At 38.1% G+C, this 19723-nt stretch overlaps 1 pseudogene; it reads left to right on the top strand.

Annotated features, from left to right (window-relative positions):
• LOC100699991 (odorant receptor 131-2-like) overlaps positions 1–18688 on the top strand; it is a 25592-nt pseudogene extending 6904 nt beyond the window's left edge.
• The last annotated feature ends 1035 nt before the right edge of the window (positions 18689–19723 follow it).

The raw sequence follows: 19723 nt of genomic DNA, 5'->3' as shown, positions 1-19723 counted from the left end.
AGAGACACACACAGGATCAAATTCAGTCAACCAGTCTAAATATATTGAATTTAAATCATACAATAAGATGCTCCCATAAAAACTCTGTCGCCCTCTCTTTCTCTCTCTCTGCACACACACACACACACACACAACACACACAACACACACAACCAGGGAGAGAGAAGTAAGTTTCTAGCTCAGTCAAGCAGCCTGGGAGCTGCTGAATTTGAATCCACCAATCAGAGAGCCTGTGCACTTTTTCCCGCCAAAACAGGTGCATGCAGCACAGAGACACAGGATTTTGCAGTCTATTTCTCATAATGACGACTCCCCTCAAACAAATGACCATAATTTCCACTATAGGGCTAGAACGGTCATTCTTACACCGTTTTGTTCAGAAGAGATGGGGGAATCTTAAAGTGTTGACAATGTATCATTAAAATATGAATTATTAAAGATATTTGACTTCTAATGTACCATAACTGAGTAGAGCAAAGCAAAAACTGCCTTGACTTGCCCTCAAACAACGCTTTCTAACTCTAAATCTATTTGGAGTATCAATATCATTTTTTCACCGTAAGAGACAGCAGGCTTTGGTGAACAGTCATGGAAATTTTCAAGTCTCTGTGGAAATCCAACAAAAAGTTATGACGAGAGAAAAAAGTGGTTCATTTCCAGAGGTTTGAAATCTGAAGAAATCTGAGCGAAGGACGAATTTCCTACCCTCAAACAAGTGTAACTCATCTCAGAACGGTATAGGTGAAAAAAATTCTTGAATTGTGAGCGTCAGGAGTGTCTGAAGATATACTGGGACAAGCCTCATGTTTTAACTTCGCTTCGTTAAGGAGATATGACGATTCGAATATGCCCTCATTACAGAAATCAAGCGGTGATTTTGAACAAACTCTCCATTGACTTTCTATGGAGAGTTTTCAGAGTTTGTGTTGCTCTGAGGAGATTTTGCCAAAATTCTATAAGTCTCACAACAATGATGGTGACATTTTCGGAAAGCCAGCAAAAATACCTACGTTTTGATTATAAATTGTGGAAGTTGAGTGAAATTGAGCAGTAGCAAGAAGTTGTTCGGACATGAAGAGAAGACTGCGAAACCTACAGTGGCACACTGGAAGCCAAGTGCATAGCAACCATAACAACGCATGTATTTTGTGAAAAATCACAATTTTCCAACTCAAAACTTTAAGAGCATAAAAATAAAACGGTAAAAGATTTGAAAAATCTGATTTATTCCTGAATAGCCCAATAATTGAAACATTTAAAGTTTGAATGGTTGTTCTACGTGAAAGTAGGAAAAGTAGTTAAGTTTCAAAAACAAGCAAAATTTAGCAGAATTGCAGAAGTTTCCCATTCATTTCAATGGGACAAATTAAAGGAAAAAAGTGAATATTTTAAAAAGTATAACAGTAATAACACCAAAAGATATAGCGATCATTAGCAGAAATAGCAGAATAGTTTAAAATTTGAAACGGTGAAAATCGGCTGAAAATTGTGGAAGTAGTTAAGTGCCAAAAAAAGTGAAAAGTGGCAACTAGAATAATAATAAAGTAAAGAATAAAGAGAAACAGGAACTCATAGTGTGGATGCTTAAAGTCCACACCAATAATAAAGTATAAAGAAAAAGAGAAACAGGAACTCAATAGTGTGGATGCCTCCAGCATCCACACAATTTGCATTTCCTGCGAAAATGCAGTGTGGATGCTGTAAAGCTGAAGCTGTCAGCTGAAACTAGCTGAAAAAGCTGAAAAGTTGCAGAAATGTAAAACCTTTGCAAAAATTGTAATAACTTTGCAGAAGCATAAGAACTTAGCAAAAATGTAATTACATAGCAGAACTGCAATAACGTAAAGAAAACATAATACTTGGCAGAAATACAAACATAGCAGAACTTAGCAGCAGAAATTAGAATAAATATTGTAACTTAGCAGAAACAAGATAACTTTCAGAATACAGGATTTTAGCAACCATGGTACAAGATTACATAGATGCTTTATTTAAACAAAATACCTAAACATGCACAAATACTGTGATTTAGGACAAATACTACAACATAGCAGAAATGCTGTAATTCAGCAAATATACTATGCTATGACACAAATAGAAAGAATATGCTCAAATACTATGATTTTGCTCAAATAATATGATTAAGCAATAATACTAAGATTTAGCAGAAATACTGTATTTAGCACAAATACCAAAAAGTAGCAGAAATACTATAATTAGCATAATAGTAATAACTTGCACAATTACAAATATGGACATGGTAAATGGCCTGTATTATATAGCGCTTTATGGTCCCTAAGGACCCCAAAGCGCTTTACATATCCAGTCATTACCCATTCACACACTGGTGATGGCAAGCTACGTTGTAGCCACAGCCCCTGGGGCGCACTGACAGAGGCGAGCTGCTGGACACTGGCGCCACCGGCCCTCTGACCACCACCAGTAGGCACACAATAAGATACACCCATAAAAAGGCTCTCTCTCTCTCTCCTCTCTCTCTCTCTCTCTGTCATACACACACACACACAGCAGAAATGCTATGACTTAGCACAATAGTAATAACTGAAATAGAAAAACTGGAAAAGCAAAATGAACAGCTGAAAAAATGCTGAACATTCTAAGGCTCCCTCAAATGTAATTGTTGAATGAAAAAAAAATCAGCAAAAAAAAGTATAACAGTCACACAATCAAAAATATGGACACATATGGAAACACACAAGCACAGAGAGACACAGCATCAAATCAGTCAACCAGTCTAAATATATTGAATTTAAATCATACAATAAGATGCTCCCATAAAAACGCTCTCTCCGCCCTCTCTTTCTCTCTCTCTCTCTGTCACACACACACACACACACAAACACACACACTAGCAGCAGCAGCAGCCAAATAGCCTGGAGCTGCTGAATTTGAATCCACCAATCAGAGAGGCTGTATACTTTTCCCGCCAAAACAGGTGCACCTGTTTTACACACACGCAGCACAGAGACAGGATTTGTGCTGTCTATTTTCATAGTGAGGATTCCCCTCAAACAAATGGCTATAATTTCTAACCGTAGGGGCTAGAACAGTCATTCTTACACCGTTTTGTTCAGAAGAGATGGGGGGATCTTAAAGTGTTGACAATTTATCATTAAAATCTGAATTATTGAAGATATTGACTTCTAATGCACCATAACTGAGTAGAGGCAAGCGAAAACTGCCTGACTTGCCCTCAAACAATGCTTTCTAACTCTAAATCTATTTGGAGTATCGATATCATTCTTTCACCGTAAGAGACAGCAGGATTTGGTGAACAGTCATGGAAATTTCAGGTCTCTGTGGAAATCCATCAAAAAGATATGACGAGAGAAAAAGTGGTTCATTCCAGAGTTTGAAATCTGAAGAAATCTGAGCGAGAGATGGATTCCTACCCTCAAACAAACCCAATTCATGGCCAAATGGTAATAGGTGAGAAAGAAATTCTTGAATTGTGAGCATCAGGAGTGTCTGAAGATATATTGGCACAAGCCTCATGTCTTAAATTTGCTGCGTTGAGATATGACGATTTGAAAATGCCTCTCATTAGAGAAATCCAGTGGAGATTTTGAACAAGCTCTCCATTGACTTTCTATGCAGTTTTCAGACTTGTGTTGGTGTGAGGAGATTTGCCAAATTCTATTATACAGAAACTGTAATCAGCACATATACTGTAACATTTTAGAAATTTCTCCACTTAGTAGTAATACTATAACATAACACAAATGTTATGATGAGTTGAGCGGCTGGTACTCTGGTGCAGTCAGCACAATCTGGAGCTGAACACTCTTAAAACTGTAGAGATGACAGTGGACTTCAGGAGACATCCCTCAACTCTGCCCCCCCTCATCATATCAGACAGCCCTGTGTCGACTGTGGAGATCTTGAAGTTGCTGGGTACCACCATCTCCCAGGACCTGAAGTGGGAGACCAACATCAACTCCATCCTCAAAAGACCCAGCAGAGGATGTATTCTGAGACAACTGGGGAAGTACAGTCTTCCACAGGAGCTGCTGATCCAGCTCTACACTGCAGTCATTGAGTCTGTCCTGTGCTCCTCCATCACAGTCTGGTATGGTGCAGCCACTAAACAGGACAGGTGCAGACTGCAGCGGACTGTAGGGCAGCAGAAAGGATCATCGGCGCCCCCTGCCCTCCATCCAGGATCTGTACCTCTCAGGAAACGGGCAGGGAAATCATCACAGACCCTCACACCCTGGACACAGACTTTTGATCTGCTGCCCTCTGGCAGACGGTACAGAAGCCTGCAGACCAGGACCACCCGACACAGGAACAGTTCTTTCCCCTCACCATCTCCCTTCTAAACAGTGAACTGTCACACTGCTCCCACTGCCAGACTGCAACTGCACCTTATGTACATTCTGTAGTATTCATTCCACCTCATTTCATTTCTGTATTTTATGTATATACGTTTAGATTAGTTATTATAGTTGGTTTACACAGCTTTGTGTATGTATGTGTATGCATGTGTAATGTATATATAGATACGTGTGTGTGTGTGTGTGTGTGTGTGTGTGTGTGTGTGTGTGTGTGTGTGAGATTTACATTGCTGTGCTCGAGAGCCACCATCTACCGGAACCAAATTCCTTGTATTTGTCTGCACATATACTTGGCCAATAAACACGATTCTGATGATTTGCACAAAACCATGATTGGCAAAAATACTATGATTTAGCAGAAATACTATGATTGAGCAGAAGTACTAAGATGTAGTAAAGTACTTTGATTTAAGAAAATCCAATTATGGAGGAGTAATACTTTAAAATGGGAGAAATATTGATACACACACACATTCACAGAGCCTAAAGGGAAGAGTATTTGTGCCATGGAGTGTTAAGAAGAATGTGAGGTCCATATTAGAAAAGCTGGTAAAAAGTTTTGAGAATTGTAATAAATGATGAATATGAATTAGTGGTCTGTGATAGTGTATTAATTTGTAGGGCAAAAAAACGTGTTGTCCGAGGTGGAGTTGAACCTGCGATCTTTGTGTTGTAGAGCTGTGTCATTACCAGCTGCGCCACTGGGAAAGACAGTGAGCCCTTGGGAACAGGGTGATGAGCAGTCAGAATTAGATCGCGGTGAGAGGCAAAGAGCGCCGTTTTTGGAGTTATAAAACGTCATGTAACTCAAAAACTAGGTGGACTAGAAGCATAATTCTTGTACTGGGTGAATCAGCGGACTTTGGTGTACTTTGACTGCGATTTTCATTGCTCTTTGTACATCCGTCGCTGAGATATGACGAGAGAAGAAACGGCAGACTTCAGATATGATTGGCTGGCTGGGAAGCCATGCAGGCCCTGATATGTACATTTGAATGTCTCAGTCCTCACAGAGGACCTGGCAAAATATATAGAAATAGTATGATTAAGCATAAATACTACATTTAGCAGAAATACTGTATTAAGCACAAATCGTATAAAAAGCAAAAATACTATATTAAGCAATATAAATATCCTATAAAAATCCTATAAAAAGCAAAATACTGTAATATGATTTGGTAGAAAAACTATAATAATCAGAAATACTATATTTGGCAGAAATACTGTAATCAGCACATATACTGTAACATTTTAGAAATTTCTCCACTTAGTAGTAATACTATAACATAACACAAATGTTATGATGAGTTGAGCGGCTGGTACTCTGGTGCAGTCAGCACAATCTGGAGCTGAACACTCTTAAAACTGTAGAGATGACAGTGGACTTCAGGAGACATCCCTCAACTCTGCCCCCCCTCATCATATCAGACAGCCCTGTGTCGACTGTGGAGATCTTGAAGTTGCTGGGTACCACCATCTCCCAGGACCTGAAGTGGGAGACCAACATCAACTCCATCCTCAAAAAGACCCAGCAGAGGATGTACTTCCTGAGACAACTGGGGAAGTACAGTCTTCCACAGGAGCTGCTGATCCAGCTCTACACTGCAGTCATTGAGTCTGTCCTGTGCTCCTCCATCACAGTCTGGTATGGTGCAGCCACTAAACAGGACAGGTGCAGACTGCAGCGGACTGTACGGGCAGCAGAAAGGATCATCGGCGCCCCCCTGCCCTCCATCCAGGATCTGTACCTCTCAAGAACCAGGAAACGGGCAGGGAAAATCATCACAGACCCCTCACACCCTGGACACAGACTTTTTGATCTGCTGCCCTCTGGCAGACGGTACAGAAGCCTGCAGACCAGGACCACCCGACACAGGAACAGTTTCTTTCCCCTCACCATCTCCCTTCTAAACAGTTGAACTGTCACACTCTCCCACTGCCAGACTGCAACTGCACCTTATGTACATTCTGTAGTATTCATTCCACTCATTTCATTTCTGTATTTTATGTATATACGTTTAGATAGTTATTTATAGTTGGTTTACACAGCTTGTGTATGTATGTGTATGCATGTGCAATGTATATATAGATACGTGTGTGTGTGGTGTGTGTGTGTGTGTGTGTGGTGTGTGTGTGTGAGATTTACATTGCTGTGCTCGAGAGCCACCATCTACCGGAACCAAATTCCTGTATTTGTATGCACATATACTTGGCCAATAAACATGATTCTGATGACTTGGCACAAAAACCATGATTTAGCAGAAATACTATGATTGAGCAGAAGTACTAAGATGTAGTAAAAGTACTTTGATTTAAGAGAAATCCAATTATGGAGGAGTAATACTTAAAATGGGAGAAATATTGATACACACACACATTCACAGAGCCTAAAGGGAAGAGTATTTGTGCCATGGAGTGTTAAGAAGAATGTGAGGTCCATATTAGAAAAGCTGGTAAAAGTTTGAGAATTGTAATAAATGATGAATATGAATTAGTGGTCTGTGATAGTGTATTAATTTGTAGGGCAAAAAACATGTTGTCCAAGGTGGAGTTGAACCCATGACTTTTGGGTTGCAGACCTGTGTCATTACCAGCTGCGCCACTGGGAAAGACAGTGAGCACTTGGGAAACAGGGTGATGAGCAGTCAGAATTAGATCGCGGTGTGAGGCAAAGAGCGCCATTTTTTGGAGTTACAAAACATCGTGTAACTCCAAAACTAGGTGGACTAGGAGCATAATTCTTGTACTGGGTGAATCAGCGGACTTTGGTGTACTTTGACTGCGATTTTCATTACTCTTTGTACATCCGTCGCTGAGATATGACGAGAGAAGAAACTGCAGACCTCAGATATGATTGGCTGGCTGGGAAGCTGGCAGAAATATATAGTAATAGTGTGATTAAGCATAAATACTACATTTAGCAGAAATACTGTATTAAGCACAAATCCTATAAAAAGCAGAAATACTATATTAAGCACAAATCCTATAAAAAGCAGAAATACTATATTAAGCAATATAAAAATCCTATAAAAATGGTATAAAAAGCAAAAATACTGTAATATGATTTGGTAGAAAAACTATAATTAATCAGAAATACTATACTGGGTAGAAATACTATATTTAGCACAAATCTTATAAAATAGCAGAAATAGTATGATTCAGCACAATAGTAATAACTTAAACAGAAAAACTGGAAAAGCAAAATGGACAGCTGAAAAAATGCTGAACATGCTAAGGGTCCTTCAAATGTACTTGTTAAATGAAAAAAAAACTGAGCAAAAAAAGTGTAACAGTCACACAATCAGAAATATGGAAACATATGGAAACACACATGCACAGAGAGACACACACAGGATCAAATTCAGTCAACCAGTCTAAATATATTGAATTTAAATCATACAATAAGATGCTCCCATAAAAACTCTGTCTCGCCCTCTCTTTCTCTCTCTCTGTCACACACACACACACACACACACACACACACACACAGGGAGAGAGAAGTAAGTTTCTAGCTCAGTCAAGCAGCCTGGGAGCTGCTGAATTTAAATCCACCAATCAGAGAGGCTGTGCACTTTTTCCCGCCAAAACAGGTGCATGCAGCACAGAGAGACACAGGATTTTTGCAGTCTATTTCTCATAATGACGACTCCCCTCAAACAAATGACCATAATTTCCTAACTATAGGGGCTAGAACGGTCATTCTTACACCGTTTTGTTCAGAAGAGATGGGGGAATCTTAAAGTGTTGACAATGTATCATTAAAATATGAATTATTAAAGATATTTGACTTCTAATGCACCATAACTGAGTAGAGCAAAGCAAAAACTGCCTTGACTTGCCCTCAAACAACGCTTTCTAACTCTAAATCTATTTGGAGTATTGATATCATTCTTTCACCGTAAGAGACAGCAGGCTTTGGTGAACAATCATGGAAATTTTCAGGTCTCTGTGGAAATCCAACAAAAAGTTATGACGAGAGAAAAAAGTGGTTCATTTCCAGAGTTTGAAATCTGAAGAAATCTGAGCGAAGGACGAATTTCCTACGCTCAAACAAGTGTAACTCATCTCAGAACGGTAATAGGTGAGAAAAAAATTCTTGAATTGTGAGCGTCAGGAGTGTCTGAAGATATACTGGGACAAGCCTCATGTTTTAACTTCGCTTCGTTAAGGAGATATGACGATTCGAATATGCCTCTCATTACAGAAATCAAGCGGTGATTTTGAACAAACTCTCCATTGACTTTCTATGGAGAGTTTTCAGACTTTGTGTTGCTCTGAGGAGATTTGCCAAAATTCTATAAGTCTCACAACAATGATGGTGACATTTTCGGAAAGCCAGCAAAAATACCTACGTTTTGATGTATAATTTGTGGAAGTTGAGTGAAAATTGAGCAAGTAGCAAGAAGTTGTTCGGACATGAAGAGAAGACTGCGAAACCTACAGTGGCACACTGGAAGCCAAGTGCATAGCAACCATAACAACGCATGTATTTTGTGAAAAATCACAATTTTCCAACTCAAAACTTTAAGAGGCATAAAAATAAAACGGTAAAAGATTTGAAAAATCTGATTTATTCCTGAATAGCCCAATAATTTGAGAACATTTTAAAGTTTGAATGGTTGTTCTACGTGAAAGTAGGAAAAAGTAGTTAAGTTTCAAAAACAAGCAAAATTTAGCAGAATTGCAGAAGTTTCCCATTCATTTCAATGGGACAAATTAAAGGAAAAAAGTAGAATATTTTAAAAAGTATAACAGTAATAAACACCAAAAGATATAGCGATCATTAGCAGAAATAGCAGAATAGTTTAAAATTTGAACGGTGAAAATCGGCTGAAAATTGTGGAAGTAGTTAAGTGCCAAAAAAAGTGAAAAAGTGGCAACTAGAATAACTAGAAAAATTTGCATTTCCTGCGAAAATGCAGTGTGGATGCTTTAAAGCTGAAGCTTTCTGCTGAAACTAGCTGAAAAAGCTGAAAAGTTGCAGAAATTGTAAAATCTTTGCAGAAGCAAAGGAACTTTGCTAAAATGTAGTGACTTAGCAGAACTGCAATATCTTAGAGGAAACATAATACTTGGCAGAAATACAATAGCATAGCAGAACTTAGCAGAAATATTGTAACTTACCAGAAACACGATAACTTCTCAAAAATACAAGAATTTAGGAGAAATAGTATAAGATAACAGAAAGAATATATTTAGCCAAACATTCTTAAACATTACAGAAATACTATGATTTAGAGAAACAGTACAACATAGCAGAAATGCTGTAATTTGACAGAAATACTATATTTAGCACAAATCTTATAAAATAGCAGAAATGCTGTATTTAGCACAAATACTGAAAAGCAGCAGAAATGCTATGACTTAGCACAATAGTAATAACTTAAATAGAAAAATTGGAAAAGCAAAATGGACAGCTGAAAAAATCCTGAACATGCTAAGGGTCCCTCAAATGTAATTGTTAAATGAAAAGAAAATCAGCAAAAAAAAGTATAACAGTCACACAATCACAAATATGGACACATATTGAAACACACATGCACAGAGAGACACACACAGGACCAAATTCAGTCAACCAGTCTAAATATATTGAATTAAAATCATACAATAAGATGCTCCCATAAAAACTCTCTCTCGCCCTCCCTTTCTCTCTCTCTCTGTCTCACACACACACACACACACACACACACACACACACACACACACAGCAGCAGCAGCAGCAGAAAGTGAACAGGGGCTGTTAACAGCATGTTTCTAGGTCAGTCAAACAGCTGTGACCTTCTCAATTTGAATCCACCAATCAGAGAGGCTGTGTGCTTTTTCCCGCCAAAACTGGTGCACCAAGTGTAGGCTTTTACACATGCAGCACAGAGAGAGACAGGATTTTTGCAGTCTATTTCTCATAGTGAGAATTCCCCTCAAACAAACAGCCATAAATTTCTAACCGTAGGGGCTAAAACAGTCATTCCTAGACCATTTTATTCAGAAGACATAGGGGAATCTTGAAATGCTGACCATTTAAAATAAAAATATGAAATATTAGAGATATATGACATAGATGATTGGTGGGCTTAGAAGCCACGAAGGTCCCAATATGCAAATTTAAATGTGCCAGGACTCAGATATGATTGGCTGGCTGGGAAGCCATGAAGGTCCCAATATGCAAATTTGAATGTGCCAGGACTCAGATATGATTGGCTGGCTGGGAAGCCATGAATGCCCCAATATGCAAATTTAAATGTGCCAGGACTCAGATATGATTGGCTGGCTGGGAAGCCGTCCAGGTCCTGATATGTAAATTTGAATATTAGGACTGACTCCCTGGGGACCTGGCAGAAATATATAGAAATACAATGATTACCCAGAAATACTGCATTTAGTAGAAATACTATGTTTTAGCACAAATACTATAAAATGGCAGAAATACTATAATTAAGCAGAAATATTATATTAAGTACAAATCCTATAAAAAGCAGAAATAGTATGATTTAGCACAAATGCTGTATTTAGCACAAATCTTATAAAATAGCAGAAATAGTATGATTTAGCAGAAATGCTGTATTTAGCACAAATACTGAAAAGCAGCACAAATGCTATGACTTAGCACAATAGTAATAACTTAAATAGAAAAATTGGAAAAGCAAAATGGACAGCTGCAAAAAGTCCCACAAGCACAGAGAGACACACACAGGATCAAATTCAGTCAACCAGTCTAAATATATTGAATTTAAATCATACAATAAGATGCTCCCATAAAAACTCTCTCTCGCCCTCTCTCTCTCTCTCTCTGTCTCTCTCTCTCACACACACACACACACACACACACACACACACTAGCAGCAGCAGCAGCCAAACAGCCTGGGGGCTGCTGAATTTGAATCCACCAATCAGAGAGGCTGTGTACTTTTTCCCGCCAAAACAGGTGCACCTGTTTTTACACACATGCAGCACAGAGACAGGATTTGTGCTGTCTATTTTTCATAGTGAGGATTCCCCTCAAACAAATGGCTATAATTTCCTAACCGTAGGGGCTAGAACAGTCATTCTTACACCGTTTTGTTCAGAAGAGATGGGGGAATCTTAAGGTGTTGACAATCTATCTTGAAAATATGAATTATTGAAGATATTTGACTTCTAATGCACCATAACTGAGTAGAGGCGAAGCGAAAACTGCCTTGACTTGCCCTCAAACAATGCTTTCTAACTCTAAATCTATTTGGAGTATTGATATCATTCTTTCACCGTAAGAGACAGCAGGCTTTGGTGAACAGTCATGGAAATTTTCAGGTCTGTGTGGAAATCCATCAAAAAGATATGACGAGAGAAAAAGTACCTCATTTCCAGAGTTTGAAATCTGAAGAAATCTGAGCAAGGGACGAATTCCCTACCCTCAAACAAACCCAATTCATGGCCAAATGGTAATAGGTGAGAAAGAAATTCTTGAATTGTGAGCGTCAGGAGTGTCTGAAGATATATTGGCACAAGCCTCATGTCTTAACTTCGCTGCGTTAAGGAGATATGACGATTTGAAAATGCCTCTCATTACAGAAATCAAGCGGTGATTTTGAACAAGCTCCCCATTGACTTTCTATGGAGAGTTTCCTGACTTTGTGTTGGTCTGAGGAGATTTGCCAAAATTCTATTATACAGAAATACTGTAATCAGCACATATACTGTAACATGACAGAAATTCCTCCACTTAGTAGTAATACTATAACATAACACAAATATTATGATTTGGCACAAAAACCATGATTTGGCACAAAAACCATGATTTGGCAAAATACTATGATTGAGCAGAAGTACTAAGATGTAGTAAAAGTACTTTGATTTAACAGAAATACAATTATGGAGGAGTAATACTTTAAAATGGGAGAAATATTGATACACACACACATACACAGAGCCTAAAGGGAAGAGTATTTGTGCCATGGAGTGTTAACAAGAATCTGAGGTCCATATTAGAAAAGCTGCTAAAATCATAAAAGTTTGCAGAATTGTAATAAATGATGAATATGAATTAGTGGTCTGTGATAGTGTAGTAAATTGTAGGTAAAAAATCATGTTGCCCAAGGTGTAATTGAACCCACGACCTTTGGGTTGCAGACCTGTGTCATTACAAACTGCGCCACTGGGAAAGAGAACAAGTGCCTGGAAAACAGGGTGATGAGCAGTCAGAATTAGATCGCGGTGAGAGGCAAAGAGCGCCGTTTTTTGGAGTTACAAAACGTCGTGTAACTCAAAAACTAGGTGGACTAGAAGCATAATTCTTGTACTGGGCGAATCAGTGGACTTTGGTGTACTTTGACTGCGATTTTCGTTGCTCTTTGTACATCCATCGCTGAGATATGAGAGAAAAAACGGCAGACCTCAGATATGATTGGCTGGCTGGGAAGCCGTGCAGGCCCTGATACGTAAATTTGAACGTCTCAGTACTCACAGAGGACCTGGCAAAAATATATAGAAACAGTATGATTAAGCATAAATACTACATTTAGCATAAATACTGTATTAAGCACAAATCCTATAAAAAGCAAAAATACTATATTAAGCACAAATCCTATAAAAAGCAGAAATACTATATTAAGCAATATAAATATCCTATGAAAAATCCTATAAAAGCAAAAATGCTGTACTATGATTTGGTAGAAAAACTATAATTAATCAGAAATACTATATTTGGCAGAAATACTATATTTAGCACAAATCTTATAAAATAGCAGAAATAATATGATTTAACACAATAGTAATAACTTAAACAGAAAAATTGGAAAAGCAAAATGGACAGCTGAAAAAATGCTGAACATGCTAAGGATCCTTCAAATGTAATTGTTAAATGAAAAAAAACTCAGCAAAAAAAACTATAACAGTTACACAATCACATATATGGACACATATGGAAACACACATACACAGAGAGACACACACAGGATCAAATTCAGTCAACCAGTCTAAATATATTGAATTTGAATCTTACAATAAGATGCTCCCATAAAAAGGCTTTCTCTCTCTCTCTCTCTCTCTCTCTCTCTGTCACACACACACACACACACACACACACACACACACAGGGAGAGAGAAGTAAGTTTCTAGCTCAGTCAAGCAGCCTGGGAGCTGCTGAATTTGAATCCACCAATCAGAGAGCCTGTGCACTTTTTCCCGCCAAAACAGGTGCACGCAGCACAGAGAGACACAGGATTCTTGCAGTCTATTTCTCATAATGATGACTCCCCTCAAACAAATGACCATAATTTCCTAACCGTAGGGGCTAGAACGGTCATTCTTACACCGTTTTGTTCAGAAGAGATGGGGGAATCTTCAAGTGTTGACACTTTATCATTAAAATATGAATTATTAAAGATATTTGACTTCTAATGCACCATAACTGAGTAGAGCAAAGCAAAAACTGCCTTGACTTGCCCTCAAACAACGCTTTCTAACTCTAAATCTATTTGGAGTATCAATATCATTCTTTCACCGTAAGAGACAGCAGGCTTTGGTGAACAATCATGGAAATTTTCAGGTCTTTGTGGAAATCCATTAAAAAGATATGACGAGAGAAAAAAGTGGTTCATTTCCAGAGTTTGAAATCTGAAGAAATCTGAGCGAAGGACGAATTTCCTACCCTCAAACAAGTCTAACTCATTTCAGAACGGTAATAGGTGAGAAAGAAATTCTGGAATTGTGAGCGTCAGGAGTGTCTGAAGATATACTCGGACAAGCCTCATGTTTTAACATCGCTTCGTTGAGGAGATATGACGATTCGAATATGCCTCTCATTACAGAAATCAAGCGGTGATTTTGAACAAACTCTCCATTGACTTTCTATGGAGAGTTTTCCGACTTTGTGTTGGTCTGAGGAGATTTGCCAAAATTCTATAAATCCCACAACAATGATAGTGACATTTTGTGAAAGCCAGCAAAAATACCTACATTTTGATGTATAATTTGTGGAAGTTGAGTGAAAATTGAGCGAGTAGCAAGAAGTTGTTCGGACATAAAGAGAAGACTGCAAAACCTACAGTGGCCCACTGAAAGCCAGGTGCATAGCAACCATAACAACGCATGTATTTTGTAAAAAATCACAAAAATGAAACTCAAAACTTAAAGAGGGATAAGATGAAAACGGTAACAGATATGAAAAAGCTGAATCATTTATGAATAGCCCAATAATTTGTGAACATTTTAAAATTTGAATGGTTGTTCTAGGCGAAAGTATGAGAAAGTAGTTAAGTTTCAAAAACAAGCAAGTTTTAGCAGAATTGTGGAAGTTTCCCATTCATTTCAATGGGACAAATTAAAGGAAAAAAATGTAATATTTTAAAAAGTATAACAGTATAAAATACCAAAAGATATAGCTGGAATTAGCAGAAATAGCAGAATATTGTGAAATTTGAACGGTGAAAATAGCACAAAAATTGTGAAAGTAGTTAAACGCCGAAAAACGTACGGAAGCAACTTGAAAAAGAATAAAGTTTAAAGAGAAACAGGAAAACAATAGTGTGGATGCCTAAAGCATCCACACAATAATAATAAAGTATAAAGAATAAAGAGAAACAGGAACTCAATAGTGTGGATGCTTAAAGCATCCACACAATAATAAAGTATAAAGAATAAAGAGAAACAGGAACTCAATAGTGTGGATGCATAAAGCATCCACACAATAATAAAGAATAAAGAGAAACAGGAACTCAATAGTGTGGATGCTTAAAGCATCCACACAATAAAGAGAAACAGGAAAACAATAGTGTGGATGCCTTAAAGCATCCACACAATAATAAAGAATAAAGAGAAACAGGATCTCAATAGTGTGGATGCCTCCAGCATCCACACAATAAAGAGAAACAGGAACTCAATAGTGTGGATGCCTAAAGCATCCACACAATAATAATAAAGAATAAAGAGAAACAGGAAAACAATAGTGTGGATGCCTTAAAGCATCCACACAATAATAAAGAATAAAGAGAAACAGGAACTCAATAGTGTGGAAGCCCTTTAGGGCATCCACACAATAAAGAGAAACAGGAACTCAATAGTGTGGATGCCTAAAGCATCCACACAATAAAGTATAAAGAATAAAGAGAAACAGGAACTCAATAGTGTGGATGCTTAAAGCATCCACACAATTACATTATTGTAACTGCTTTAGTATCTGTTCTTAATTTTGAATTTTATATAATTGATTCACAAGGCTTAGAGGGTTCTTTTGACAGTACATATACAAGGTGAATTATCATAATTTTATATATATTATGGTTCATATACTAATATTTCGGACTGATTCAAAATCGAATCGAATTGAATCGAATCGAATCGAATTGAATCGAATCATGGTTCGAATCGATTAGGGACCTTGTGAATCGGAATTGAATCGATTCTAGAAATCAGTGACGATACCCAGCCCTATATGCCCTACATGGACCCCTGGCAACACTTTGCTAGACCCGCCCCTGCACAGTTACCAGCTGTCAGCTACATAGAAAAGAATCCTGGTGTTATTTGTCTCTCAGAAACAGTTCATCACTTCCCTTCAACTCATTCATGTCACCTAAAAGGTAAACCTGTTTCTCCATCACCTGTTCAGCTCTGATGGTTCAGTAAGGACATCTCCTGGTTTCATCTTCATGTTTCCCTCTCACCAGATAACCAAACCGATATCATGACCAGCAGCTTTTCCAGCTGTGGCGCCAGCAAACATCAGCTGATACTAGAAATTAATATTAAATAAATTCTAACAACAGCTGATCAAGCTTAAACGTGCTGCTGTTGTTTAGCGCGACATCCGCTGGTTTCCTCTTTCTGGCGCAAAGTGGGCAATAAACAAACAAGAGAGAAAAGCCGATCAGCTGATCATTGATCAGTTTCATGATTGAAGTAGAAACAGGAGAGGAGAGAATGAGAGAAGAAGAGGCAGCTGCGCAGCTCCAGCTTTGTGTCTTTTTCAGTGTAGCTGAAGTACTGACAAACTGTGTTCCCTTTCACCTCAATACGAAACGCGTAATATTTTCACTGAAAACGAGACGATTCTGTTTTTTACGGGATGGTTGGCAACTCTAATAATTAACCGTATGAACAAAATAAAGTTCAACATCAGTAACATAGCACCCACCCAGCTGTATAGACACTCCGTCATGCTAGCTAGCACGCAGTACAAAAATGTCAGCATACCGAAAATAAACTCCACCTAAACTTGGTTTATATCTGACTCCGATAGACTGCAGGTCATAACTTCTTACCTGAAGTTCAGTTCACCTGACACGCGGACCGGCGGCCGCTTCGGGTCTCTCCTCTTGCCTCCCCTTTCCTTCATCCACCTGCTGGCTTCCACCACTTGCTAATGTTACTGAATCTGTGGAAACTCCGCGATAGCCACCACACGAAGTAACGAATAACGAGCCTATCTAAATCCCAGTAACGAGTAACGCGTTCCTGGTTTTGGCATAATAACTAGTTACCGTGCTCGTTACCACAATAATAACGTAGTTACTGTAACGTGTTACTTAATAACGCGTTAGTCCCAACACTGGTCAGAACCAGCCCATTGTACCACCCCCTTCAACTGTCCTGTCCTGCCTCCGGTCTTCCTCATCTCAGCACTATAAATAAAACCACTCAAGTTTAAATCTAGCTTTCTAATCTTGCCTACAATGAAAATATATAAAATCAGTACATAAGCAACATATGACACAAGCATCCCTTCCCACAATGACAAACTTAACAAATGCCATTTCTGTCACACAAAATATTTAAAGATGTACTTCTTTACATCATAACCATACCTTTTCGCCTCAAGGGGGCTGCTAATGACAAAATATACTTCCACGGGCTCCGTTACAACACTCTCCTCCAAACTCCCCGATAACTGCACAGACAACAATTTTACAGGAAGTCGTACCTTTAAAATAATATCTTCAAATCTCAAACAGGAAGCAGATAGTAGATAAAGGCGATAAGCGCCAAAATAAGATGCAAGCAAATAAATCTAAAATAATGGGATTTAGTCTCACTTGTTGCACTAATTACAGAATTGATTACCTTCACAGCAAACAACAACTTTTCAGTTTTTTCAGATCTGTTATGTTGACTTTACTGCAAAGTCTCCTGAGTATACCATCAATTACCCTATTTAGAGGCATCGATACTGAGGAGAATGGGTACTATAGGGATGATGACAACACAGTAGAAGGAAGTTTCATGTGCAATTGTTATTCTTAGTTGCTGTAAGCTTCAAATTAACGATGCACAGTCATTTCTCAGAAAACTGCAGGGAACGCAGCAGAAGACAGTGAGTTTCTCCACTGGATTTGATTTTGAGTTTTGATTTTTATTAAAAGGAAAATCTTACATTTATCAACAAAACTTTAATTAACTCTTAGAAGTACTACAAACATATGTTTCTTCTCTATGGCAGGTAACAATTCAGTGAATGATGTTTTTTTTCCACGACCAGTCAGCTACCGGGTCATTATTGTAGAGATCCTGGTAATAATTTTTCTTTGCATCAACATGTTGCTCATCGTGATCTTTGTTAAAAAGGAATGCTTTCACACATCTGCACGTTACATCTTATTTTTTGTAACACTGCTGTCAGACAGTGTTTTGTTATTGGTGTCAGATATTTTGTTCATATTGACCCATTTTGAAATTGCAATGCCAGTATGGTTGTGTATAACTATCTCTGTTGTTGTACTTCTTTACTTCATTGTCACACCAGTTACTCTGACAGCAATGACTCTGGAGCGCTATGTGGCCATTTGTATGCCCCTGCGTCATGGACAGCTCTGCTCCACACGCAGCACTATGTACTGTATCCTGATCATTCATGGTGTCAGTTCTGGTCCTTGTATAATTATTCTGTCCATGTTTTTTGCCTCCGGCTCACTTAAGTTCTACAAGCAATCCATGGTATGTAGTGGAGACACATTTTCTCTTTACAGATGGCAGGATCATGTTCGATCAGCAGTGTATCAATTTTATTTCTTGATTATGGGCATCACTATTGCATACTCATATGTTCAAATAATGAAAGTGGCCAAAGCTGCATCAGGAGAGAAAAAGAAGTTGACACATAAGGGACGCAAAACAGTGATCCTTCATGCTTTCCAGTTGTTGCTCTGTCTCATTCAACTGTGGTGCCCATTCATAGAAATTGCAGTGCTTCAGATTGATTTCAGTTTAATTCTAAATGTCCGATATTTTAACTACATTATGTTTAGTATTGCTCCAAGGTGCCTAAGTCCTCTGATCTATGGCCTCAGGGATGAAAATTTTTTTCTTGTATTGAAAAATCTTATGCCTACTTCATCCTGTTCAAAATAAACATAACTTGAATCACAACAGAAATATAAATGCTGCCATTCATATTTCATCAAACCATACAGGAAAATACTGGTTCAATATGCAATGATAATAATAATAATAAATAATGATTATTTTTATAAGCTTCAGCCCCCCACCCCCATAACCCTGAAAAGGATAAGCAGAAGAGAATGGATGTATTAATGTATGGATGATTAAATTATTAGTACTTTTACAGTTTTTTTCTGTATATGTTCTGTGAGGCTGCATGTTTTTTTATTTAAAAAAAAACTGTGCTTCTTTGTTTTTAGTTACACGTCACTCTTCAGTGAATAAGTCAAATTTTATGTATATAGCACCTTTGTAGATAAAAGACCACAAAGTGCTTCACACAGGGAAAACAAAGTATAAATCAAAAACAGACAAAAGTAAACGAAATGCACTTCTAAAAGGATGTGTTTTTAGTTGTTTTTTAAAAGAGAGTACAGTGGAACCCCAGCTTACAAAGACCCCATTTAATGAAAAATTCAAGTTGCGAAGGCACTTAATGGCAATGTTTTTGCCCGTGGTACGACAAAATGCCCGTGTAACAAAATCCGTTTTCGAAATGCATTTCGCTGTTCCACGTGATAGACGTATTGTTGTTGCAGTGCGCTATTTCGAGTGCCTTTTGTTTGCAATTAGCCTATCGTTCATTCATAATGGAGCTGGCATAAGGCATAAATATGAGCGAGTTTAAAAAATGTTAAAAAATATCATTGCACAGTGTACGTACGTACATTAATTAACGTAAATGTAAGTTGTAGTTTTAATGTTTAGAATTAAATTCCATAATGTTATGTACATGTACACGTATGTATGTATGCATGCATATGTATGCTTTCTTCAGCCTCCACCAAGAACTTCATCTTCAGCCAGCATCGCCTCACTCAAAAGGCGATGGAAAAAGGTGCTTCGACTTACGAAAATTTTGACTTATGAAAGACCCTCTGAAACGAATTAATTTTGTAAGTCGGGGTTCCACTGTACTGAGTCCACAGATCTTAAGCTCAGTGGGAGAGAGTTCC

This window comes from Oreochromis niloticus, linkage group LG14 (assembly GCF_001858045.2).
Source record: "Oreochromis niloticus isolate F11D_XX linkage group LG14, O_niloticus_UMD_NMBU, whole genome shotgun sequence".
NCBI classification, from domain to species: domain Eukaryota; kingdom Metazoa; phylum Chordata; class Actinopteri; order Cichliformes; family Cichlidae; genus Oreochromis; species Oreochromis niloticus.
This window is presented reverse-complemented; position numbering and strand designations above follow the sequence as displayed.